Source organism: Cololabis saira, chromosome 3 (genome assembly GCF_033807715.1).
Source record: "Cololabis saira isolate AMF1-May2022 chromosome 3, fColSai1.1, whole genome shotgun sequence".
In the NCBI taxonomy this organism is placed as follows: Eukaryota; Metazoa; Chordata; class Actinopteri; order Beloniformes; family Belonidae; genus Cololabis; species Cololabis saira.
In genome coordinates, this window is record NC_084589.1 from 9,468,866 (window position 1) to 9,496,341 (window position 27,476).

Below are 27,476 nucleotides of genomic sequence, written 5' to 3' on the forward strand. Positions count from 1 at the left end.
CCAAGATTAACCTTAAGTGAAACAATGACCTCAAAGACCTCTTAAGATATTGCATTGAAATGTGTCCTAGGAATGCGATCACAAGTAGCTAATGCTAACACAAGGTTTGAATACATTCGGAGGCAGATTCAGATCTGATCACTTGAAGGTGTTCTGCACTTTCATGTTTAGACTCGCTTTGTAATCTGAACACAAAAGCTTCCTTGGATGGATTCATTAACATCATGAAATAGCGTCATTGAGTTTGGTGATAAGTCATTTGTTTTTGTGCACAAATGACAGCAATAAATCTCCTTGTCATGTCAGTTCCACTTGATGTATTGTGTCAAGTCTTTATTTGTATTGTATACACCCTGATTTGTATTGTGGATGTCCCTTGTTGAATAAAGTAGGGGGAAGAGGTTCGTGGGAAATCTTTGTTATGTTATTTCCATCTTCTTGTGTTCCATCTCTTTTTCCTACCCTTTGAGTGTGGCATAGTTTTTTGTAGCTGCTGCCTTTGGCATTAAACATAACAACACATTTTGTGTATGGACGTGAAAATGCCATGGCTGTTTGTCTGCATATCGAGCATGAAAGTCACATCCGATCTCTCTTGATGCATCTGGGTAAAAACTTGAATGCCAGATGAGAACACATGCGTTGGTGCCGACCACTCAGGGCCAACATCTCAGTATGCATGTTAATGCAAGGTCTGAATGAGGCCGAGGAGTACAGTTAGAAACTTTGAACACTGGTCACTCATTCATGCATTGAGTCATCTTGTTTATTTAAGGAGAAAGGACACAGAGTATTCCTTGAAACTAGAGATAAATTACAAAAACAAACAAGATCACGTCAATGCAAACATCTGGACCACCATCACTACTTGAAGGGGACTTTTGTGGAGACATGCAGGCTTGATTCAGTGATCCACTGTTATGTGCATGTGCTTCAGAGTGTTATTGTGTGTTAGGATGTTGGGTGGGTAACAGGCACAAGAGGGAATTCCTTCCTCCTGGAGACTCAGGAAGCAACAGCATGGGTGGAAGTGAAAACAACTTCTCTTTCCAAGGCGAACGCTTTAGAAGTTATTCTTTTGGAATCAAAAACACTCCAGTCACAATGACTCAGTGTTGAAACCTAAATATCCCAATTTATCAACGTGTTGCTAAAATCAGAAGAAGGCATAAAAACATATATAACAATGAAGGTCCCAAAAAAAACGGCCAAAATAGACAAAACAAACAATTCCAAGGACTCACAGCTTTATGCATTCCCTCATTTACCCATAAGGGTGTGTTAGGACATTTTTGTCAGAGTGGATTGTAATTGGGCAGCCAGATCCTGAGCAACAATGTTGGACATGTACTGTAATAGCGGGATTCAGATTTTAATCTCTGCAGCTGGACAGGAGGCGTTACGTAACAACAGATCATAAATGCATCACCAGTGATCAGATGGGAGGCCAGAATGAATGGAGTGTAACTATGATGTTGGAGTTTCACCATTACATAAAACCATGTTTTTTGTCTTTAAAGAAACAGAACAAAGAAAGCAGCACCACAGACCGCACACACACAGTATCTGTTATGGGAGCTGGACTACAGAGCAGGATTAGTGGTTTAATGAGGTAACTTCATGTCATGAAGCTGGTTCAGTTCTTACTGGGATACACCAGCACCAACTCATAGTTTTTCATTGAGTAGAATCATCTCTTGGGGCTTCTAGTAATGTTTTCTGCTGTTCAAAGTCACTGATACAATATATAATACAGTACACTGATCAAATTATGGACATCCATGTGGGTGTGACTGTAGACTTAGTTAATATAGTCATTGCACCAAATTGATGTGAGTTAGCAGAAATTGACTAAGAGCAGAATTACCTGAGGGGGCACAAATGCCTTCCAGGTGTAGCCAGGGGACACCTTTTTACTACAAAAGCAAAACAGGATCTTTTGGGCATTCATGTTTATTCATTCATTGTTTATGTAATAATTGCTCGGGGGTTTATGTTTATGTTCATGTTCTGGATCTCTGGAAAGCGTCTAGAGACAACATCTGTTGTATTAGACGCTATATGAATAAAATTGAATTGAATTGAAAATTCATGCCGTTTCATTTTTGTCCTCTTGTGCAGCTTAAAGAAGCACAAAGGCCCTGTCCCAATTCTCCCCCTCGCCCTCGTTTTCATCCCTTCCCCTAAATTTTGCGCGTTCCCGTGAGGGTAGTGGTGTCCCAATTCCTCTTTTTACCTAGGGGGAGTGGAGAAAACGAGGGCGAGTGGCTATGAATTGTCCCTTCAGAGCGAGTGATTTCAGATGCTGACTCGCTGATCTAGGGCCAGAAAAATTTCCCAGAATGCTTTTCGTCGTCATTTGCGGACTGAATCCAAAGAAAAAGACATTTCTTATTTTTTAGTGAATAAAATCAATATTTTTAGTTAGTTTCTGCATAAAAATGAGTTTTGATTACATTTCTAGCGAGAAATATATATTGCCGTAGGCTACGTAACCTACGCCGTAGGCTACGTAACCTACGCCGTAGGCTACGTAACCTACACCGTAGGCTACTTAACCTACGCCGTAGGCTACGTAACCTACGCCGTAGGCTCTGCGTCGATTTGGCTCGCCGACCGAGGGCAAACATCATTTGAATACTCGTCTCAGACTGTGACCAAGGGAGCAAACATTTTTTTGTGAGAAATAGAAAGAAATAATCCTGTGACTCGTCAGATTTGTTTTGGATGTTTCTGATATAATAGTTTTCAGAAACCACAAAGCTGTTATCTGGGTAATTTACACACTTTCAGATAAAGCTGAAGTGAAGATAGCGGAGCTGATTTATTGTTCCGCGTTAAATCGACGCAAAGCCTGCGGTGTAGGTTACGCGGCAACAGGCGCCGTACGCCGTACCCGTACCCGGGCCGGCAGTCAGGCAGAAATCCCGAAATTTTCGGAGCAAATTTCTTAACAGGCGTTATTTGGATAAACTGAGCCCAGGTTGGGGATCTTAACGGTTACTTTTACGCCTGAAAAAATACTAAAACTTAATAAGGTGCCATATTAACAGTGCTACAGCTGAAATTAAAACAGCTTTTGGCTCTCAGCTTCCTGATCAGGGTAGGGATGAAAACGAGGGGGAGTATTGGGACAGGGCCCTGGGCCAAGTGCCCTAGATTTCAAGTGTCCTAAAATCTCCCCCTTCTTTTTTAGGGGGTAGTGAAGAAAAGAAGGGCGAGTGAAGAAAAGTAGGGGGAGTATTGGGATTGGGCCTTAGTCTCCATCCAAATATCAGTTTCAATTACATTTGAAGGAATATTTTCCTACTTTTAAGTAGCACTGTTTGGTTGTAGCCATCTCCCATCCTTATTATCGGTAATAAATACCCACAGTAACTGAAGTCTGGTCACTGAGGGACAACAGTGTGTCATTTGTCTCACATCAAGGAATTGTGAAACTAGCTCACATAGAGAACATGATGGCAGGGACCACAAAAACTAAAGACAGTAATTATAGAACAGAAAATGAGAGAATGACCGTGTCAGAAACCAGATAAAAGTAAATCTAAGACAGCGTTTCAGATGCGACTTAACCTCCACGTCTATAGGGGGACCCTCTGAGGTAAAAACTGCAAACTGTGTTGCTTTAACTCTGCAACAGTTAAACATTAATCCTGCCGTGAGAATAACAGAACTTGCTGGTGTGCATGTTTTGCTGTGCTCTTGACACTTAGCAATGATTCCACAACAAGTGCTCTCTAGAGATGTTTGATATAAGGCAGGAGACTTCAACCTTTTTTATCCCAGGGACCCCTTGGATGAGAGAAAAACAGAGCAGGGACCCCCGCTTGTAATTCTTATTTTTTCCCCCTTTTTTTTTTAAATGTGTCAAGTTTTAAGCCTGGCTTATAATAACTTTTGAATGTGTTTTATTCTGCTTATATCACCTTATTAACCAATTCCTGACTGTGTTATTAGCCGACATGTGTTTACGGTTGATGAAACTTTGGCCTCGTCAGACGTGGAAGGAGTAATGTTAGGCCGAGCTGTAATGGTACAATTTCCAGCTTTAGGCTTCGTTATTGTCACAAATTTATCCATCTGGTCTAACTAGCGTTAAATATGGAATAGCCAAGTCAATTTTTCAATGAATTTTCTTCTCTTAAACAGCTAGCTAGCTCGTTTTTCCGCTCGAAAGTTGACATTAGTCACATGACTCACGTCATGGGAATCATTTATGTAGAGTTGTAGACTAAATAGTTATTGTTAATTTTCTCAATCATATATATATATATATATATATATATATATATATATATAGCCTATATATTATTCTTCTTTTTTTTTTAACTCTCACAAATTATTTTGGATAAAATTGCCTTTATTCCTTTTTAAGTTGGAGGACCCCCTGCAGTACCTCGGCCCGCCTAGGGGTCACAGACCCCCGGTTGAAGACCCCTGTCTTATAGGATCCAAAAAAAAAAGAAGAAAATATTTCACGATTAAATCTTTCCATCTGATTTTTATTGAGAAGCATCTTGGTTAAAGATAATTGATAAACAAACGTTAATAGTGAGAGCAGCTGAGAAGATCATTGGTGCCCCCCTTCCCTCCATCCAGGACATCTACAACGCACGCCTGGCCCTCAAACCACTCAGCATTACAGGTGACTCTACCCCCCCTTCATCCATCAAAGGTTTTCTTTTTCTGTTTTAGGCATTCGAGTGCTCCTGTAAAGACAGGCCAGTTACAGCTTGACGAGGCACCAGTGACAAAGATGGTGGTTGTTGCACAATTATTATTATTATCATACTATTAAGTATCACTTTTTGGTGTAATTGCCAGCAACCCGCAAACAGGAATTAGTTGAAACCTGGCTGGAAGCCTGGTAAGTTGATACTCCCACACACCATATGGCTATCATTGTGAAGATACACTATCTTGAGAGAGGGGACAAAGGGGGAAAAAAAGACACAAGACTGCCAGACGTGTATATATGTAGACGCATGTGTGCAGTGCGGGGAACATTTTGGTGACTGCACACCCTTCTCCTATCGCAGCAGGAGTCAGACGTCCAGAAACAGCAGGTCACCATCAGCTGAACTAGAAGCCTCCATCAGTGCAACAGGTTAAATTCACAAATCAGTGAGACGAGCAGACAAATCTCCTGCCTGCGTGTTATGTAAGTGCAGTGCTCAGCAGGGTGGGCGAGCCGGTGCACCTCACTGCACACACTGGTCCAACATTACCAGAGCCAAAACACATGACGGCGGCATCCCAGAGCTCTCTGCTGTTGCGTAACACAATAATAGCATTGGACATTGCTTAGTAATTTAAAACAAAGAAGACAAAAGAAAGAAAAATTACATTGTAAGTCCATTAAGTATGAGTGGAGAACAACTTTAAGATAAACTGTAATTACACTCTTGTTTTCCATTTGGCACTTTTGATAATTCTTGTTGGAAAAACTCCTGCATTAGAGGGATTAATAGGATAAAAGGTCAATTATAGATGTCATATTTACTGAATATGTCATTGTTTTAGAGTTAGTGGCGACCTGTTACAATGGTTTTGGTAGTTTTAGTTATTTCTCGGGTCTTTACAATAGTTTTACAGAGTTTTCTTTCCAGGATTTAATTTATTTATTACGGATCCCCATTAGTCCTCACTGCAGTGAAGACTATTCTTCCTGGGGTCCAACATTGCACACATAAAACAATAAATTACAATCCTTACAATTAAAACATAATTAAATCTAAACAAAACTGAGATCTGAGATGTGATGGAATTCAACCCTTAAATTGTTGAAACCAGCCAGAACCAAACAACAAAAAATATTCCATTTTACACACTCAGAATTTCAGAATAAAGCAAGAATTTCAGAATAAACCAACTAACTAAAACTGGCTTCCTTGCTATGTACTGCTTTTCTTAATTTATTTTTGACTCTAGCTTTATTGTTTATCATGGTTAAATGTGGTGGAAGCTTATTCCAATATGTTTCTGCTCTATACATTGTCGCCTCTTTAGTGCCTTGGTTGTTGGTAGAGGAAGAGGAAAGTGAATGATGATCTCCCAGAGGCATCACTTCTATTATATATGGCACTGGGGGAAAAAAGAAGATTTCGTAGCTCTGGTGGCGTTTTATATAAACTATTTTGGCAGGAAAGGGGGGGGCGAGGGAAGACCCAGGCCAGGTCTCAAACCCGGGCCGGCAACGTATTGCATGTGTTCAAACTGTCGGCTCTGACTTTCTGTCAATGTTGTTTACAAAGAGAGTCCACGTGTCGTACTTGCAGCGGCTGCATGTGCAAACAGCATAAGCTCAGGAGCTTAGCCCTGAGGTCAATGGACGAGAGACTGACTATTCCAGTTATTATCATTTTTCATATATATATTTATTTTTCCATTGAGTTCCACTACTATGAAAGTAATTTCTCTGTGAGGATTAATACAGACCCGTCCTGGGCTTATGTGACCTCTCGGATGAATGCAGCGATAAGCTCCACCCCCCTAAACGGGGAGAGGATGGTTTAAAAAAAAAAAAAAGGAATGGATAAATAGATGAATTATTATTCAACTCAACTCAAAATCTGTGCATTTCATTTTTCTCACGACAATATTTTTGCTCACGCCTCATTTCCAGTGGTGAAAGTCGTGGTCATACTGGTGGTTTTCCTGAGATGTTTACGCCACAGTGTTGACATACTGATGGCTGGTATTTTGGACCGCTTTGGAGAGCCACAGATGGGAGCAGTTTTGATCACATTCAGCTCCCACATTAGCAGTTCTGTGTCAAAAGTGCCTATAAATGTGATCCAGCATAAGTTTAAGTGTTACAGCCATCTTCCCACGCATAAAAATCTAACATACTACAATTAAAAACTAAAGCTGCAAGCAGCGATGAACGGGCCCCTGCACCCTTGTGCACATTCAGGCTGCAGTGGAAGCTTGTATGACTTGATGTAGATTCTTCAGGGCTGGATATTTAGCGGATGAAACCACCCACGACTCTCTATATCAAACCATTCAAAAGTTATGGCAGAAAATTGGGACTATCACATATCGACCAATCAGAAGAAGGGGCGGGGCTAATTTGCACCAATTTAGGTGAAGGACTCAAAACCGAGACCGATGACACCACCCACGACTCTTTATGTCAAACCATTCAAAAGTTATGGCAGAAAGTAGGAACTATCAAATATGGACCAATCAGATGAAGGGTGGGCGCGCTTTTTGGCATCTATCGTCGCCACGGTAACAATTTTGACTGAGAAAAGTAATGCACATCGTTGCAGGATGGAGACGCACATTTTGATGTATAACACACCTGGGTGCACTTTACGGTTTGGGCGACGTATTAACTGCCGAAGAAATGGCATAAACTGCGCCAAAATTACACGATTAATTCAAAATGGCCGACTTCCTGTTCGGTTTCGGCCATGGCGCCAAGAGACTTTTCTTTAAGTTTTGACATGATACAGGTGTGTACCGATTTTCGTGCATGTACGTCAAACCGTATTGTGGGGATTGAGAAACAACGTTTTCTAGGGGGCGCTGTTGAGCCATTAGGCCAAGCCCATTAATGCAAACCATTAAATATAAAATTTTTCACCAGGCCTGGCTTGGTGCAATATTTGGTGACTTTTGGGGCACGTTTAGGGGGCAAAAAGGCCGTCATTTCGTCAGAAGAAGGAAAAAAATTCCTACAGATACAATAGGGTCTTCGCACTGTAAGTGCTCGGGCCCTAAAAAAACAACAACTCCCAGGGCCAAGAACAAGAGGTAGTTTTAGGACAGGTCTTAGGACAGAAATTGAAAGGGCCTGTTTAACTTTCCTCTTTTTCCAACTTCAAAGATATTGTCTCCTCTGAGCTTCCGTTTGGTTTATGGCTCAGGAACAGCGGATCAGCTGACCTGAGAGGCGGCTGGACGTGTAAGGAAGTGGCACCTCAGGGAGCTGAGGCGGGGGAGATTTTAAGTAAAGGAAAGGATTTAAAGATAGACAACAAAATGTAGAGGCATTTATATAATGACCCAAGTAAGATCCCAGTGGGGCCAAGAAAAAACACAATTTCAGTCATTTCTTGGCAAAATTCAAAAAGTTAAGAGCCAACCAGGCTTTCATGCCATCAAGACACTTAATTAACTGTGCAACAAAACATGGATTATTTTTAGTTTAATATTAGCATGCAAACTTTTGCTGTTTTGAAATTAGCATAAACTACATTTTAGGCTGTTTTTAGGGATAATAAACTCATTGGGATTCAGTGTGAAGAAACAAAAGCAAAACTGAAACCCAATTAGGACTGAGATATTAACTGAATTTAATTTGATCACAGTTTTGAAAAATATAAATCAGTAAATTTCTAAGGCTGGAATTATTACAAATCATGTCCTCAAACAAAGCAGTCACATTTAGGCCTGCGTTGAAAAAAATATTTGTATGTCTAAAGTTCGATTTTTTTTCATCATTACATTACAACTTTTGGTATTTTTTTGTTTATGCCCCAAAAAGGAATGTTTTGTTGGACACAAGAATAACTTGTGCCATGTTTTTGCCTTTAAATATGTTTAAAGGTATGAAAACATTAAGGTTTTCAAGTCTAATTGCATAAATTGTCTATATTTAATTACTTTATATACTGTATTGGGGTTACATTTGCATAAAATGCTAAAAACCAAATTCTCAAAAATTAAAAACTGAAAAAGACAGAAAATGGACGAAATAAAAACGGTATGTGTGAAAAAATAAAACCGATTTCATCTTCGTCTCTGTTTGCTGCCCTGGATCTGTTTGATAATTCTGCCCCACACGATGTTTCTGAAAGCAGTTCTATCAGCATTCTGGGAGCTGATTGGTCCTTACAGCATCATTAGCTGCAATACTTGCTGTTGAATCTCAATATAATACTAGTATTAATATGTTGCATAACTACAGTCATATAATTCATGCAACACCTGAAAAAACTGTTTTAATAACACTAACCCAAATCAATATCGGAATCAAATCGGATCAAATCAAATCTTGATAATCGATTCTGAATCTTAAGAATTGGAATGGAATCGATTCTTGACATTTGAATGGATCCCCAGCCCTAGTCACATGGTCTTTCAACCAATCAGAAGTGGCCTCAGCCCTGATACGTGGAAGTAGAGGAAGCTTCCAATTTAAATCTTCAGGAAAATGGCCACTGTTTAACCTAAAAACATAAAAGAGACATTAGTAACAAAGAGAAGCAAGCCTTTTCTGGGTGGAAGGATTTTGGTAGGTAGGTGTACAGCATTAAAGGACTCAAAACATGCAGCAAACCAACTGCCACGACAAGAGGTAATGATACTTAAAGAAGCACAAGTTGAGTGTGTAACAGTAAAAAGGCACATTAAAAAGACTCAGGGAGGCAAATGCAGATAACCAACACAATTACATATTTTTTGACTAAAGACACGTTGTCCATGAAGTCTTTATGGGTCATATGGGTCAATGTGTGTGCTCCAACATGCTAAAAATCTAATGCAGAGTTAATTTGGTCTTAATCACAGATATAATCACAAATCAATCACAATTGCAATATTTGAAAGAAAATTACAATAATCTATTTTCCTCAGGTCGGCTTGCATAATTTAGGTTTAATCATTCTCTTTCTATGCTTATTTTTGCAACTACAAAGGTCTAAAACACAAATACGTGTCTACAAAAGTCTGCAACACTGAACTGCTGCTGTGAAAAAGCAGAAAACTCTCTTTCAAGCATTCATCAGACCAATTTCCTTCATCTTTAAGGGCCCTTTAACTGCGGTGGAACCACAATAACTGCTAAAATAGATGCTGAGACAGAAACCTCATATCTGCTGGTGCCATAGTGCAAACTGCATTTTCTTATGAGAACTTTAGACAACATAACTTTAGACAACATAACTCATCACAAGGCAAAACTGAATCGATGGGCTTCCCACCAGATCCTGAAACAGAGCCAGAATTTTAGTTTTTTTTTTTATATATATTTGGTTGCTGCACATTAAAAAGACTCAGGGAGGCACATGCAGATAACCAACTTAACCAACATAATTCATCACAAGGCAAAACTGAACCGATGGACTTCCCACCAGATCCTGAAACAGAGCCAGAATTCTTTTTTTTTTTTTTTTTTTTTTTTTTTTAAATATTTGGTTGCTGTTTACTTATTTTTACAAATTAAATGCATATAGGACAAGCTTCGAGGTCTCTACATTTCATCTATATCCCGAGTTGTGTGAAGGATATTATTTAAAAATAGTTTTTATCCATAAACCGTTGATAACGTGGGATGTGAAGATGCAGGAAATTAGGAGAGGGGAACACAAAGGTTTTGTTATACAATTGGCAAAGTGTCTCAAGAGTTACTCAACAGCATTACACTTCATCCTCACTGATTTAGTAACTATACACAGGAGACAGAACACAAGAGTGATGACCAGTCTGGCCAATCCCACTGTTTTGATTATTTATTTGACTGCAGATGGGCGGCTGGCTGCAGAGAGGATTAGCCAGAGCCCACGGCCTCAGTCTGTCTTATCAAAGAGCAGCAGGTTGGAACTCAGAGACACAACACCATCTCCCCTGTGAGTCACTCTCTGCTCCTCAGTGTTAGTGCACACACACACATGCAAAGATTACATATATATAGACAGGATATGCGCGCACCCTCCCACACCTGCATCAATGAAATCCGTACAGAAATAGAGACACTGTCTCGGCATACTTAAGGCTGTCTGCCGTGGTAAATAAGATGGACAGATGCTGTCGTCCTGTCAAATGTCAGACTTAAGCTCTCAGTGCCCAAATGCTTCCGGTGAGTCACAGGGATTTATTCTAACTGTGGAAGAATAGTAACACTTGTTAGTGTCTAATCAGAAAATGATGACGTTCGTGGAGCCGCGTTTTCATTTTTCCCCAGTATTTGTTTTGTAAATCAGACTGGATGATTGTTCTGAATGATGCAGTCAATGCATTTACATGGACAATGATGCTGCAATATTAAGCTGCTCTGGACAGTATTCTGACGAAGAAACTACCATGTAAACAAACATCTTATATAAGCAGTAATCGCCATGGAGGTCTGTTGCAGAAAACCAAGATAAGGGATTAGCCAGGATGTACCAGATATGGCCTGGCTGAACTGAGCCTGGAGATGGTTGCGTTACCGTGGAGATTTATTCTGTTCAGCTTGGCGGGAACCAGGTTAACAATTAGTATTTCTTAATCCTGCCGTCCTGTCCGCCAAATCAGCTGTCGCTACGACGAGAGGAATTTAATTGACAATTATTTATGGTCTTACATCATTTTTATTAGCCTAACTCAGAATTACACAGAAAAAAATGTAATTTGGCATTACAGGACTGTCTGAAAATTAGAATATTGTGATTTTCTGTAATGCAATTACAAAAACAAATAGACATACATTCTGGATTCATTACAAATCAACTGAAATATTGTAAGCCTTTTATTATTTTAATATTGCTGATCATGGCTTACAGGTTAAGAAAACTCAAATATCCTATCTCAAAAATTTGAATATTCTGGGAATCTTAATCTTAAACTGTAAGCCATAATCAGCAATATTAAAATAATAAAAGGCTTGCAATATTTCAGTTGATTTGTAATGAATCCAGAATGTATGACATTTTTGTTTTTTTAATTGCATTACAGAAAATAAAGAACTTTATCACAATATTCTAATTTTCTGAGACAGCCCTGTATGTGTAGTACATTACACTATAATTATCGAGCTGATGGACTTCATACAGTCCCATATTTGTATTGATCTCGGTCATATTTCTGTGTACATTTCTACTGAATATCACTGCAGTGATTTTTAGAAATGGTTGAGGTTGCGCTCTGTGATTGAGCTGCATCTTAGCCAAGAAAAACTGACAGAAACAAAGTGCAACTCTTACTTTATTAAAATTAAATTGATGCTGGAGGGTTTATGGTAGTTTTTCAACTGCAGATATTGTTATATCCTTAGACTGTGAACAGGCTTTCAGTTTCAAGCTTTGTCTTTTTTTAGTTTCAGGCTTGCTATGTAAATGATGAAGAAAGATAATGGGTTGTTGAAGTTGCGTATTTGATGCAAACATTTGCAGTTGTTGTGACAGTATTTTCCATGAAATATGAATAAACCAACAACATACAGGACAGCATTTCCATATTTTCCAGGTCACAATTCTCCACACCAACAATACTAATCTCTCCAGCAATGAGATTTTACACAGGATTTCTATGAAATAACTTCATTTTCAGATTCTTGCATGAAAACAAAAGCAAGGGAGAGAGTAAAGTTTCTTCATCGCTTGGTTCAAAAGGCACCCATGGAGCAAATATCCTCTGTCACTCAATACTTTGAAGACCATTTCCAATAACCCTCTGAAAGGTGTTCAACCAAACAGTTTAACACAATCTTCCTGTTATTGTTGTGGGATGCTTTGTTGTTGATGGAGGGACGGTCATAGCCTATTTATATATGTATGTGTATGCGTATGTATGCGTACGGTATATATATGTATATATATTAAATATAGTAACAATGCACATATATATGCATTACGTTTTTACCAACATGGTATTAAAGGAGCATGAGGCTCCTTTTAAGAAATGAGACTCTCTAGCGCCACCCTTCACCATGACGGCCGTTGGGGGTACTGCAGCCAACAGTGAAGCCGGCACGGGAGAACGGGGAGAACGTGCATGCAGCGTCATGTGACGTCACATCCGCAGCCCAGCGCGGGAAATTCGGGACCGAATTGCAGCACATTTTGCAGCACACAGCCTGTTCAAGGCAAAGGAGAGATACACTAGAGGGATCATTCTTTTGGGTTTGGAACGCTTCATCTGACATTATTACTAGAAAACTTAAAACGTATACAAATTTTTTTCATAAATCCTGCCACAATCTGGCCTCAAGCTCCTTTAACCATTAATATGTGTGCAGACAGGGTTTAAAAAAAAAAAAAAAATAAATAAATAAATTGCTCGGGGGTCATGTTCTGGGTCTCTGGAAAGCACCTAGAGAAAACGTCTGTTGTAATATCCATCCATCCATTATCTATACCCGCTATATCCTTTGCAGGGTCACGGGGGTCTGCTGGAGCCTATCCCAGCTCATTTTCAGGCGAGAGGCAGGAGTTACACCCTGGACAGGTCACCAGTCCATCACAGGACCACATACTTACAAACAACCAGACACACTCACACTCACAGGCAATTTAGAATCATCAGTTAACCTACTACGCATGTTTTTGGACTGTGGGAGGAAACCGGAGTAACCGGAGGAAACCCACGCAAGCACGGGGAGAACATGCAAACTCCACATAGAAAGACCCTGCTGGGCCTGGGACTCGAACCAGGAACCTTCTTGCTGTGAGGCAACAGTGCTAACCACCAAGCCAAACGGAACATGAATTTGTTTTCTGAGCATGCTCTTTTCGCAAGGAATCTTAGTCTTTTGAGTCCAGGACGTACTTCTAAACACACAAGACCACGCCACACTTTTGGAGTGAGGAGGAGACTAATCATTTTATAAATGTAATGAAGGATATGAACATTTCTGCATTTGTAGATGGTAGAAAGTACCGGGATAGCGAAATTTACAAGAAAGTGAGCGAAACGTTGCGCAAAGCAGCATTTGTTTTGAATTTAGGAAGAAGAAGCGGAAAGGACGTAATTGCGTCATCACGTTCTCCGTGCGTCGCTGTCTTGATCGAGATATCCCAAATGATTAATTACCATGTAAACAGGGATAACCCTGTTAGCTCACAGGTAAACGGAATATTCCGAATATTTCAGTAACCGGAATATTAGCAATAACCCGAATTTTGACTGCATGTAAACGTAGTCAATGTTGTGGGGCGAGGCTAATTTGCACCAATTAAGATGGAGTCAAAACCGATTCCGATGACACCACCCACGACTCTGTATGTCATACCATTTAATACTTAGGGGGGGCAAAAAGGCCCTCATTTCGTCAGAAAAATAAAAAAAACGAGAACGAGAATAAAAACGAGAACAATTCCTACAGATACAATAGGGCCTTCACACTGTCAGTGCTTGGGCCCTAATAACTGACAAGTAAACAGCAGACATTAATTTTGATTAATAGTTCAACAAAATCATATGAAATAAATTAATAAACACACTAATGAAACTATCCTTGACAAATTAGTTAGTATCCTCAGCTTTATTTACACAACCTTTGCAGGCAATTACTGCAACCAGGTGATGGCTGTAACTCTCAATGAGACTTTCCACCTGTAGACAGGTATTTTGGTCAACTCTTCACGAATAAACTGCTCCAGTTGTCTCATGCTTGAAGGATTTCTTCCCCGCTGTATTCACACAGCCATCACTAAATATTTGGACATAAGCAGCCAGTGGTGAAACCGGTGTCAGAAAGCAGAAAAGCCACTTCTTTGTAACCTCAGCACTTGGCCTGCTACATAACTGTTAAAATCCCACTATTCAGAGCAACTTCAGAATGGATTTCTGAACTGAGAGTAAAATAAATCTGCGCTACTCTCCTAATTCTGTCATTTGAAAATCCAAACTGAAAACGGAATGTGTGATGATGCAATCAAACATATTCTTTGATCTTCCTGAAGATCAAAGAATATGTTTGACTGCATCATCACACATTCCGTTATGACATCATAACATTCATGACATCAGTGGCTTGTGGGCGGGGCTAAAGCCAGTCTATAAATACTGGACTGCCGACATTAGTTGCTCATACAAAAAGAGGAAGAGGACAGTGCACTCAAGTTCTGGACGCTGAATCAACAACTAAAAATGTCAAGAGAATCTCAAAGTTCCCCACTGAGAAGAAGTTCGCGCCTGCAGGAAGCAGGATATTATAATGAAGAGGGAGAGCCAATTATCTCCTATAGAGATAATAGAAAATATGAAAGAGGTCAGGAAGATCCTCAGGAAGACGATATCAACCTCAGCAGGTTTATCAATAATGTGGGCCGCTACTCCAGATGCCTGGATAGATATAGACAGCAAGTATTGAGAAAAGGTAGGCAAACCAGTTGGACTGGAAGACAAAAAATGTGTTTTTTCTTTTTCCTTGTTCTGGGTCTTGGAAATGCATTCATGTTTTTTAGTTTAGGAAACACCAATGAGGAACTGCAATCATTAAGAGAGCAGATGGACAGTTCTTTACATCACACGAACGAAAAACCAAATTTTGCCTCTGGATATCAGATGAACGCAAAACCAAATTTTGCCTCTGCATATCTTGGAGCCAAAGTTATCAATCACTTGTCCTCAGACACACATGTGGCCCTAGGACAGAAAAACTCAGTGTTGTTCAGATTATTCAACTGGATTATTCCACCGTTAGATAATAAAAAGGAAATAGTCATCCAGGAACGTTCAACACTAGAGGCAGGTGATTGCTGGTGTCTCACAGGAAACCGTGGACATTTAGTCATCTCTCTGTCCAACCCTGTTTCCATCACTCACCTGACACTTGGACACATCATGGAAAGTCAAGCCCTCTATGGACAGGGAGAAAGTGCACCCAGGATATTTTCTGTCTATGGAATGGAGACGGCCGATGGGAAAGGTACATTTCTGGGAACGATGGAGTATGATCGAGGCGGTAGTGGATTTCAGTTCTTCCAACTGAATAATGCAGATAACACTGTTTTCAGTTACGTGAAGATCCAGATTGAAACCAACTGGGGAAACACTGACTTCACCTGCATTTACTCTTTGAGGGTTCATGGAGACTAACTGCAATTACTTGCCGGTCAAACAGAATCCAGTGTAAGCTCTCCAACATTTAATAGGCACGTAAAACTTGCTCTGGCAGAAATTCTTGACAGGAGACAGGAGACAGGACAGGAGCCCAAAAAAATTAGGATGATTCAAATTAAAATTTGGAGAAAAACTTGGATGGTTTTGAACAACTAAAACAGGATTTTCACCTCCCAAGAACTGACTTTTTTAAATACCTACAATTAAGACACCTTCTAACAATTAAGACACCTTCTAACAAAACATAATGACTGGAATAAAATTAGAAATCCAACAGGGGTGGAGTTGTACCTAGCAAAAGGTACAATTGAGGAAAGATAGGGGAAGACTGATCTCTGGTATGTACCAGGAATTCTTATCTATGAATCAGGCTAACTTAAAACACATTAAAGAAAGATGGGACACCGAGATGCATGAGGAAATATCAAATGAGGACTGGGAACAAATTTGTCTTGAAGCCCACACGGTAACCAGTGCCAATATCTGGAGAGAGTAAAAATGGAAAGTTATTGTCAGATACTTTCGGACACCACAAATAACTGCAAAGATGAGTCCAACACATACTGATAAATGTTGGCGGAACTGTGTTGGAGACATCGGTAACCATCTCCACATATTCTGGTCTTGTCCTAAATTACAACAATTCTGGGGCAGTTTTACCGAGCCCTTAAGGCGGTATTTACCATCGACATCCCTCAGGACCCACAAACTGCCCTACTCGGACTGGATCCTGATGGACTCATAGAGGGAAGAGCTGCAAAGTATTTATTGCAGATTTCGTTAACTGCTGCATTAAAATGTATCACAATCAACTGGCTGAAGACCAGAGGTGGAAAAAGTACAAAAATATTGTACTTAAGTAAAAGTACAAATTTTCTGCTTGAAAATTACTTAAGTAAAAGTAAAAAGTAACCATTAAGAACATTACTTAAGTAAAAGTATAAAAGTACCTCAACTTAAATATAATAAAGTACCAAAAGTACATGGTTATGTGACTATTTGTATAGAAATGATCTGTTTGAAGTCTTTCAGTCAGGGTTCAGAATGCATCATAGCACAGAGACAGCACTGGTTCGAGTCACGAATGACCTTCTTATAGCCTCAGATAAGGGATTAGTGTCCATATTGGTTCTACTGGACCTCAGTGCTGCTTTTGACACTGTTGATCATGGCATTTTACTGCACAGGTTAGAGCATGTTGTTGGGATTAAAGGGACAGCTCTACGTTGGTTTAAATCATATCTATCTGACAGGTTCCAGTTTGTTCATGTACATGAGGTTTCTTCAGAACAGTCGAGGGTCTGTTATGGTGTTCCGCAGGGTTCAGTGCTAGGGCCAATCTTGTTTAGTTTATACATGCAGCCCTTGGGAAGTATAATCCAGAATCACGGCATACACTTTCATTGTTATGCTGATGATACGCAGCTCTACTTGTCTATGAAGCCGGATGAAACAGAACCGTTAGTTAAACTTCAGGCATGTCTTAGGGACATCAAGGACTGGATGTCCAGAAATTTCTTGCTTCTAAATTCAGATAAAACAGAGGTTATCATTCTTGGTCCAGAGCATTTTAGGAAGGGATTAGATGGTGTTGCGATGGCTTCCAGTACAACTGTGAGAAACCTTGGTGTTATTTTCAACCAGGATTTGTCGTTTAAACCATATGTTAATCAGGTTTGTAAAATAGCGTTTTTCCATCTCCGTAATATTGCAAAGATTAGGAAAATCCTCTCGCAGAGTGATGCAGAAAAACTAGTTCATGCGTTTGTATCTTCTAGACTAGATTACTGTAATGTGTTGTTAGCAGGATGTCCAAGTAATTTGCTGAATAGGCTCCAGCTGATCCAGAATGCGGCAGCACGAGTACTGACAGGAATTAGCAGGAGAGACCACGTCTCTCCAGTGTTAGCGTCGCTCCATTGGCTACCTGTAAAATTCAGAATTCAATTTAAAATTTTATTACTTGCATATAAAGCCCAAAACGGCTTAGCTCCGCAGTATTTACAAGATTTGATAGTGCCTTATGTTCCTGGCAGAGCTCTCCGCTCCCAGGGTGCAGGTTTACTCGTAGTTCCTAGAGTATCTAAATGTAGATTTGGAGGGCGGGCGTTCTGCTATCAGGCACCATTACTTTGGAACCAACTTCCAATCTGGGTTAAGGAGGCTGACACCACCTCCACCTTTAAAACTAAACTTAAAACCTTTCTGTTTAGTAAAGCTTATAGTTAGTGTTTAGTAAACCTCTAGCTGGTGTTGGTAAATCTCTAGGTAGTGTAAACTTTAGTGTGTTAGAGTCAGTAGTCATAGTCGCAGCTATAGAACAAAACTATAATAGTTAGTCTCAAATATAGCTTCGCGGTAGATATGCTGCTATAGGCTTATGCTGCAGGGGGGCACCGACATGATCCGCTGGGCGGTGCCTCTCACCCTTCTTCTCCTCTCCTTTTCCCTGCCTCTCTTCTCCATTACCATTTTTATTTATTATAAATATCTCATAGCTATCATTTTTGTCCATCGTTCCTGTAGTTTCTTGTGCCGGCCCCCCTTTTTTCTCTTTTGTGTATGTTTGCAGGCCGGAGCCTCAGGAGCTGCGTTCTGGCCTGTGTTCCCGCCCCCCCCCCCCCCCCTCTGGTCATCCCGCTACTCCTTCCACATGACTGTTGTGTGCTGCTGACGCCCCCCCCCCCCTCTGGTCATCCCGCTGCTGCTTCCACATGACTGTTGTGTGCTGCTGACGCCCCCCCCCCACCTCTGGTCATCCCGCTGCTGCTTCCACCTGCCTGCTGTGTGCTGTCGACGTCCCTGACTCCCCCAGTCTGGCCTTCGGCAGGAGGGTCCCCCTTATGAGCCTGGTCCTGCTCAAGGTTTCTTCCCTCCTAAAGGGGAGTTTTTCCTTGCCACTGTTTGGCTTAAGGCTTTTCTACCACTAGGGGAGTTTTTACCTGCCATTGTTTATATAATAATTGCTCGGGGGTTTATGTTTATGTTTATGTTTATGTTTATGTTCATGTTCTGGATCTCTGGAAAGCGTCTAGAGACAACACCTGTTGTATTAGACGCTATATAAATAAAATTGAATTGAATTGAATTGAATGGTGTAAAATGTACAAAAGTAAAAAGTACAAAGTACAAAGTACAAAATTCAAAGTACAAAATTATTTTCAAAAGGATTGCAAAGAAATGAAGAATCCAAGAATTTGCTTACAACTCTAAATAATGGTGATATTATTCTGACCCCATTAGCGTTTGTTTCCATTACCCCATTTTAATTTCTCCCTTTGCTCATCACTGCTGCTGTACCCCATTGGCCCCGCTGACAGGTCCACCCCCAGCTGATAAAGGATGAGACTTTTGAACTTTTAAATGCCAAAACCACCTTAGAAGGGGTGGAATCAAAGAATGGTGCGCATGGACACGTGTCAGCTGCCGCTCAAGGCTGATTTATGGTTCTGCGTTACACCAACGCAGGGCCCGTACCCTACGGCGAGGCTCTGCGTCGATTTAACGCGGAACCATAATTCAGGCTTCAGTCCTCATCGGTACTCGACGCGACGGCGGTTCCTCCGGCCTTCTGGCCCGCCTCTGCGGCGCAACTCTCCCGGGAGCTGCGGCTCCTTCTCGGTATATTCACGCGCCCCCCTTCCTTCCCGTCCCGTTATGGTTCCGCGTTAAATCGACGCACACCTTACGCCGTAGGCTACGGCGTAGGGTGTGCGTCGCCGCGTAACCTACGCCGTAGCTTTGCGTCGGTGTAACGCGGAACCATAAATCAGCCCCCGCTGTGCTGTTCTTTAATTTGTAGCGAGTAACGACATGTCCAATTTTAAATATAGCGGATTAAAAGTACGATTTTTTCCTTGAAAATGTAACGAAGTAAAAGTAAAAGTACAGAAAAATGAAAGTATCAATAAAAGTACAAATTCTCAAAAATCTTACTTAAGTACAATAACGAAGTACTTGTACTTCGTTACTTTACACCACTGCTGAAGACGGAACCACCTACCTATACACAGTGGATTCAAAGGATCTGGGATATCTATATGATGGAGCAGATAACCTACTCCCTAAGGTTACAGAAAAACATTTTTATCAAGAGATGGAGCCCTATAATGAAACTACTAATACAGTGACAACCCTACCCCCCATCCCTCTATACCCCTTTAGTTACATTTATTTTATATCTTCTTCTTTTCTTTTTCTTTTTTCTTCTTTTCTCTTCTCTATTTCTTTTCTTTTTGCTCACTATTACTTAATTATCTATTTATTTTTCTTTAATAAATCAAGTTTGTTACATAAATATACACATGTATCTGATAGGAATATGTTGCTCTTGGGATCAAACCTTTTGATATGATGATGTTTATACTGAGAGCATATGTCTGATACGACTGTTGTTTCTATGGTTAAGTCTCATGATGTGCTGATGTTTGTACTGAGAACAAAAATAAAAAGTAAAAAAAAAACAAACTTTGATGGTTCTTTGTGGCCTTCCCTGCACTTTCATGACTAAACTGCAAAACCGAGAGAAAAACTCCTGGCTGCACTGAACTGAGTGAAAAAACTGAACAGCTGATTGTAATAACAAGACCATGAAAGAAGAGTGACATTTAGATTTCACAAAAATGAAGATGTTCACTCTATATGAAGCAATGTCAAGTCACATTTTTAGAAACTTAATTCAGATTAAATGATACCTATTAAACAAGCTCATAACTAACCTTATAAAAGAAAATAAAGAAAGCTGACCAATATTGACCAAATAATGTCACAAAGCAAAACGTTCAAATGTCTTGGTTCTAAACCAACAATAAGTTAAACAGTGTTTTTAATGATAATGTCATGGTTTTGGGTTTTTTTCAATGCTTTTGGTGTTGTTGTGCGTTATTTTTGTCTGTGTCTCGTCTAGTCCTGTGTATATCTTGTGTAGCCCTTGCTCCCTGCTGGTCCGTACTGGAAAAAACTCAATGTCATGTGAAAGTTCCATGTTTGCTACACGAAGACTGCCAGCGCATCACACCTCTGCATGGTCGGACCTGCAGCAGTAGAGCTAATTATACGACCACCTCTTTTGACCTCCTAAACGACAGCATGCATCAACAATTTCTGTCAGAAGGGTTAAGATAATGTAATGTAACAATTGTATACACACACACACACACACACACACACACACACACACACACACACACACACACACACACACACACACACACACACACACACGCACACACACACACACACACAACCACACAGACATAAATACACGTAAATCTAAATCTTAGAATGGATGGCATATTACTGTGAAAAGGTGCTTTCTGCGTTTTAAATTTTATATTTATGATAGGGTGCTTCAGAAAAGGAAATTCCATTAAAGTCCCCAAACTTCTGTGTGAATTATATCCCCCACTGTAAGAAATTATTTTGAAAATGAGCTATATAGCCTATATTTTGGAATTATTGTGGCAGTATGTTTTACTGTATTAGTGTTTACCCTCCTCATAGTTTCTATAAAAAGCCACATGTGTCATCTTGTTCGTGTCTATTGCTATACATTAACCAATATGCTAATTGTGGTGTGATTAAGAAACATTTCACTGCTAATTTTTCTCACATCCTTGCATCTCTCTTGGTCCCGATCTCTTTTTGCAGGCACGGTGGTGTTACGAGTGATGTGAACGGGCTGTGGTGTTACAACAGCACACAGCAGACAGGAATACCGATGTAAGACGGGAGCCGGCTGGAGTCTGAGTAAGAATCATGTTGTAATCCCTCCGTCACACACAGCGGCTCTACATGCAGCCAGTCATTCCTTTAAGACTTGTTTAGGTTTTGGAAGTGAAATAATGTTGTTTAAATGAATGTTTCCCTAATGTTTGTATGTTTGATGCAATCAATAACAAAACACTTGAAATGTCCAACATTTCTAACAATGGAGAGAAAACAAAGAACATAACTGTTAGAGGAACGTACTGGTGAAGCAAAATAGGCTTTTTTACTTGACTGCTGATGTGAACTTTGTGAAAAGAGCTTCTACTTCTCAGTTCATCAATTTTGAGGCATGAAATACAGCTTCAGGTAAAACCTTGTTTTGCCCTACTGTACTTATTGTATTTTTTTCCACAATCATTTTTCATTCTCTCCCGTTCAGATCCAATTACCCAGGTCGCGGTGGGGCTGATCTCCACAATTTGAAGCCTTGTATAATAATTGTTAAAAAGGTTGCTACTTCGCGGATTTCACTTATCACGGGTTCTTTTTGGAACGTAACCCCCGAGAAAAACCCGGGTTTACTGTACAGCAAGATTTAAGTAAAAGGGGAAGGCCACTGGTGGAGAAAAAGATAATTATGGGAATGTCAGATGTGAATCTGTGCTGGGACCTTAAAATTAAATCTAAACTCACTTTGGTAAAGGTTTCCAGAGAACTTCAGTCCAACCTGAGACTGACTGGATCGATTTTGTTTGCTTAAGTGCCTCTGTGCAGGAGAAGGACCACTCCTGAGAGGAATAGCTCACTCCACTCACTTTACTGGTGGATTGCAGCCAACACAGGTGAGTACAGAAATACTTACACAGACGTACGCTTTGGTTACAGAGCTTCTGGTTTACTTTAAATACTACACAACAGAGCAACAATGCCAATATTAACTGCATAACAATATACATTTTAACCCCCTGCTTTACAAGCTACATCTCTAAGAAAGACAGAATACACTTTTGACGTACAGTACTTGCTTCTAATGATCCTGCATATAAAAGCACTTTGGCTACCAAACTTATCAGTCAAAATTATTCACAGCAGAAAACATCCTTAATGGGTAATTTATTTAATGAGGATTAGATTTGTCTGCTTGTACATATTTACTAATTGGACTGCAACTTTATATTTAGGAATATAATGAGAGAGGAGCCAATGTTCTCGTCGGTATCCCAGCAATTAAAAAAAAAAGTATTCCGCTGTTTGTTAAGGCAGAGACAGAGTCGTGTTAAGAGGCTTGATCTCAGAATATTACCGATGTGGATAACTCACTGCTGGCATTTGAGAATTTAATATTTAAGCCTTTCCAAAACAGCTACTGGCATGAAAGAAATGGGAAATGGAAGTGTGAGCCGAATGCAACTGCCCCTTTTAAAAAGTTTGCTCTGGGATCACCGGAGGTTATTTAGTAGAAGTTCAGAGGTCCCCCGACTCTAAGTGGTCAGAGCCGGGAGTGTGAGGCCCAGATGCGGTTTGCTGTGGTTTAATGTAGTGTACCTCTCAACTGGAGGAATTGCAGCTGGTCTAAATGCCTTGTGTGTGCGTGTGTGTTTATGACTAAGGGTTAGGTATGTGTGTATCAAAGGGCAAAGGATGTTCAGGCAATTTATCTCTTTTAATGTTACTAACACAAGCAGACGCACACACGTTTGTCCCTGACTTGTGAGTGTGTATGTGTGTGTGTGGGTGTACTAGCTCGAATCGGAAGGGATGTGGGAGCCTGGGAACTGTGTGGAAATCACACTGGGCTTTCTCTGGCTCATCTCAGAGTCATGGGAAACAACACTGACCAAAAACAACAGGGTTCAGGCGCTGCGGACGGACAGCCAACGTCCGCTGGTTAGAGGCGACACTGCTCATCACCTTTCCTGCCAGAGAGACACTGTGCTCTTTACAGCTGCCTGAGATTTTGAATCACTTTCCATAATTTGCCTGCTGCTCGGAAAAATCAGCTCAACACTGACATGATAAAAATGATAATACATCATCATTGTTTTTCTACGGCGTGAAATGTTTCTTGTGCCTAACCAGAACACAATCACAATCTGAAATTTTAAACTGTGGCTTGACGGTCTTAGTGGCACCTCTTATATACCTCAATATACTAGTGGTGGCGGCTTGTCAATAGGGGGCGCTAGGGCGCCGCCCCTATTAAAATTACAGGAAAAAATATAGACACAGTACACATAAATTACGTAATAAGAAGTAATTATCACATCTGTGCACTCAACATATGTGTCTGACTTTTAATTTTTCAAGCCTTCCCATCCCATATTGGGTTTATTCAAAGTTGTTTTTTGTGCAGACTGAAATACAAAGGTTTCAATGGCGAGGGGCACCGGCCAAATGAGTGTGTATTCATGTTCTTAAACTTTTCTTCCATGTGACTTCATGCTGGTCTCTAATTGGTTACTCAAAGACTCTCCTCCGGGCGCAGCTCTCTGCGCCCGTGGCCAATCATTGTGTTTTCTGTCATTTATCATCCAATCTGATTGATTCATGAGCTGTCAATCAAAGTCACACCCCTGACAGTGTAGATGCGCGACTGCATCTGTCACTCGCTACAAACGGAGTCACAACGACATAATAATAATATAATATACAAATAATATATTATATAATTATATATTATATTATAATATAATATATTATATTATAATATATTATATTAACATAATATAACAAATAATAATATACAAATAGTTATAATAACAAGTAGAGTTTATAGTTGTGTTGTAATCCCCACTCGCCAGTGCGCCCCCCCAAATTTTTTTATCACCAGCCGCCACTGTGTACTAGTGGTGGGACTCGATTAAAAAAAATAATCTAATTAATTAGAGGCTTTTTAATTAATTAATCACGATTAATCGCATATCAATATTTGACACGAGAAGCAACATTTTTCAATTTAAATGGATTTTGGTATATGACTCATTGAATCATTGAATTGAGACATAAATTAGCTTAAACAACAAAATTGTGTTTTTTTTGATAACTGAGTGTTAACATGAATTGCAATATGAATAATAGGAATATGATTGCATCTTCTACCACCAACAGTGGCCGACAGTCCACTGCAATCCATTTCCCCAGTGAGTTATTTTGTCAGTCGTGGACTTACTCATTTTGGCTCTGAACCCTGGCATCTTGTCGAGACTGGATTGGCGACACTACCTGCTCCAACTAGGAGCGTCGTCTGTGCTCGCTGCAACATGTTTGGCATTGAGGTGGTAGTGGAGGCTGGAAGAGATCCGGTGATAGGCAAAATTCTTTCTTGCACAATTTGCACACAACTGTGCTCTTATCCAGGTTTCCATTCGGTAGTTTTTTTAAACTAAACTTTCCGCCCACCGAACCAGCAACGACTTCCCATCGGTTTGGGTTTCCATTGTTGTTTCTCGTGTTGAGTTCTGTGCATCAGTATTACGGGTAACTTATACCGGGAAGTCGTGCAATGAGAAACGTTCCGCACTGTTTGGAGTGCAAAAGTAAATTGCGATTAAATGCGTTATTTTTTTTTGTTGCGTTATGTTTCTGTAATTAATTAATTGTAATTAACGTGATAAAGTCCCAGCCCTACAATATACATTTGCAATACAGAGATGACAAGTGTACCAGCATTAAAATACACCCCCAGTTTTCTGTTCCTTCTCACATGATTTTCAACGGGGATAGAAGACGCAGCTTTTGTCTTATTGTTTTTCACAGACCTTTAATGTCTTCCTCTGGGTTTACAGGATAGCTGCTGGGGGGGATGAAGAAGAAGAATGGGAATCAAATAGTTAAAGAGCTTCCATATTATGCAATTTTGATCCAGGAACTATCAGATTGTACAGCCTACCACTTATCTGTCTGTCTGTCTGTTAAATGTCAGGTATACACTGGATATAGTATAGTTTAAGTCTATTTTGAACCTTTAAAAGTCAGCAAAAGCATTATTAACAGGACCTTTAAGAGCCATGCAGGTAGGGCGAAGAGAAACTATATGAGAAAAACATATCTACAGAGAGGAATTCAAACATTGCTTATTCTGTTACCCCTATAGGCCTGAAATATCTGGAGCGGATAATAATACTAGACCTGTAAAACGGACATTAGGATGCATCTTCGGTGATACAGTAACAACGGACCCAACGGACACGGTTTTCAGATGATTTCCACATGATGTGTCTAAACATACAGGCAATGTGAAAAATAGTGAAACAGTGAAAAATAAAGAACAACCTTGTTCAACGTTAAAATGCAAAATACAACGACAATTAAAGCTGCAAGCAGCGATGAACGGGCCCTCGCACTCATTCAAAAGTTATTGCAGAAAGTAGGAACTATCAAATATGGACCAATCAGAGGAAAGGGGGGGTGGGCTTTTTGGCGTCTATCGTCGCCACGGTAACGCTTTTGACTGAGAAAAGTAATGCGCGTCGTCGCAGGATGGAGACGCACATTTTGATGTATAACACACCTGGGTGCACGTTACGGTTCAGGCGAAGAAGCGGCCAAAGAAATGGCATAAATTGCGCCAAAATGACACGATTAATTCAAAATGGCCGACTTCTTGTTGGGTTTCGGCCATGGCGGCCGCCAAGAGACTTTTCTTTAAGTTGCGACATGATACAGGTGTGTACCGGTTTTCGTGCATGTACGTCAAACCGTATTGTGGGGCTTGAGGCACAAAGTTTTCTAGGGGGCGCTGTTGAACCATTTTGCCACGCCCATTAATGCAAACCATGAAATATCAAATTGCCTTGCGTGCAAAGTTTGGTGACTTTTGGGGCACGTTAAGAAAAAAGAGGATAAAAACAAAAACGAGAACTTCTACAGATACAATAGGGCCTTCGCACTGTAAGTGCTTGGGCCCTAATAATGATGATAATAATGATAATGAATACAGCACAAAGACAAATTATTGAATATATCATGAATATTGTGAATAGACAATGACCACTACAGTGTTTTTCTTTGTTATTAAATAAATAAAACGGTCTATTTGATATAGTCAAATCTGTTCCTTCTGAAGAAGCTGGGTCGATGGGACACTGGGAGGGAGACATTCCTCGCACAGGGTTTAAACGCCTCATGAAAGTAACGACAAAAGGTACACCATACCATTGCGTTTATCGTGCATTTATCGTTAGAGGTAAAACTGCCCAATTTATCTTGATATTGATTTGAGGTTATATCACCCAGCCCTATTCAGTTGGGCGTACTTTCTCTTTCCTGCAACATATATATGCAAATTTACTTTTCACATAACTTGGGACCTTGTTTTTCCCATGACTGCATGTGTCAACTCACTATCCAATAACCACCTCTAGAAGCATCTTCATTTAGTGGATTAGCATCGAGTGAGCAGTCGTACTGCACCGTGCTTGTACTCCCACCACCAAATCCTGACTTCATGTTCAACATTGTGCAAGGATGCTTCTTGCTTTGACACAGATGAAAGACTGAAGCAGATGGTGCTCTGCAAACATGCCGTTCATGCCATGCCCTGTGTAAAGATGCAGTTAGTCTTGAAACGTTTTGTGCTGCGTTCAGATGATTGATGCCGGTTATCCTGTAATTACAGGAACTTAAAACAAAGCCTGTGGTGTGTTTGTGAGTGAAGGAGGTTGAAAACTGTTTCTTCCTTTTGTGTATGCCAGCACACTTACAACCAGCCCATCACACATGTGGGGTTGTTGGTTGGCCTGAAGTGCTGGTGCCACGCTGTGCCAGGAAAGTAGTGTGATATGCCTGAGGAGGTGAAAAAACAAGGACCTCGGGAGCTGTTTTGTTCCTAAGTGGCTGCAACACAGAAAACTATTTTTCTCATACTTTCTCCTGCTTTAGGCTCCAGACAATAACAAGCTTGAGACGTCGGCCAACACCGGTGCACCTGAGCCAACTACATCTACATCTACTTGAAATTAAAGCACCTCATATGGCTTGGAAAACCA

General features: G+C 40.3%; 1 protein-coding gene across 1 annotated transcript in view; it reads right to left on the minus strand.

The window, feature by feature from the left end:
- The window catches only part of LOC133425176 (neurocalcin-delta A), a 91,291-nt gene extending 66,006 nt beyond the window's left edge, over nucleotides 1–25,285 (minus strand). Inside the window, exon 1 of the mRNA XM_061715883.1 lies at nucleotides 25,248–25,285. The gene's annotated coding sequence lies outside the window, so the exon portion shown is untranslated. The remainder of the gene's footprint in view (nucleotides 1–25,247) is intronic.
- Between the last annotated feature and the right edge of the window lie 2,191 nt (nucleotides 25,286–27,476).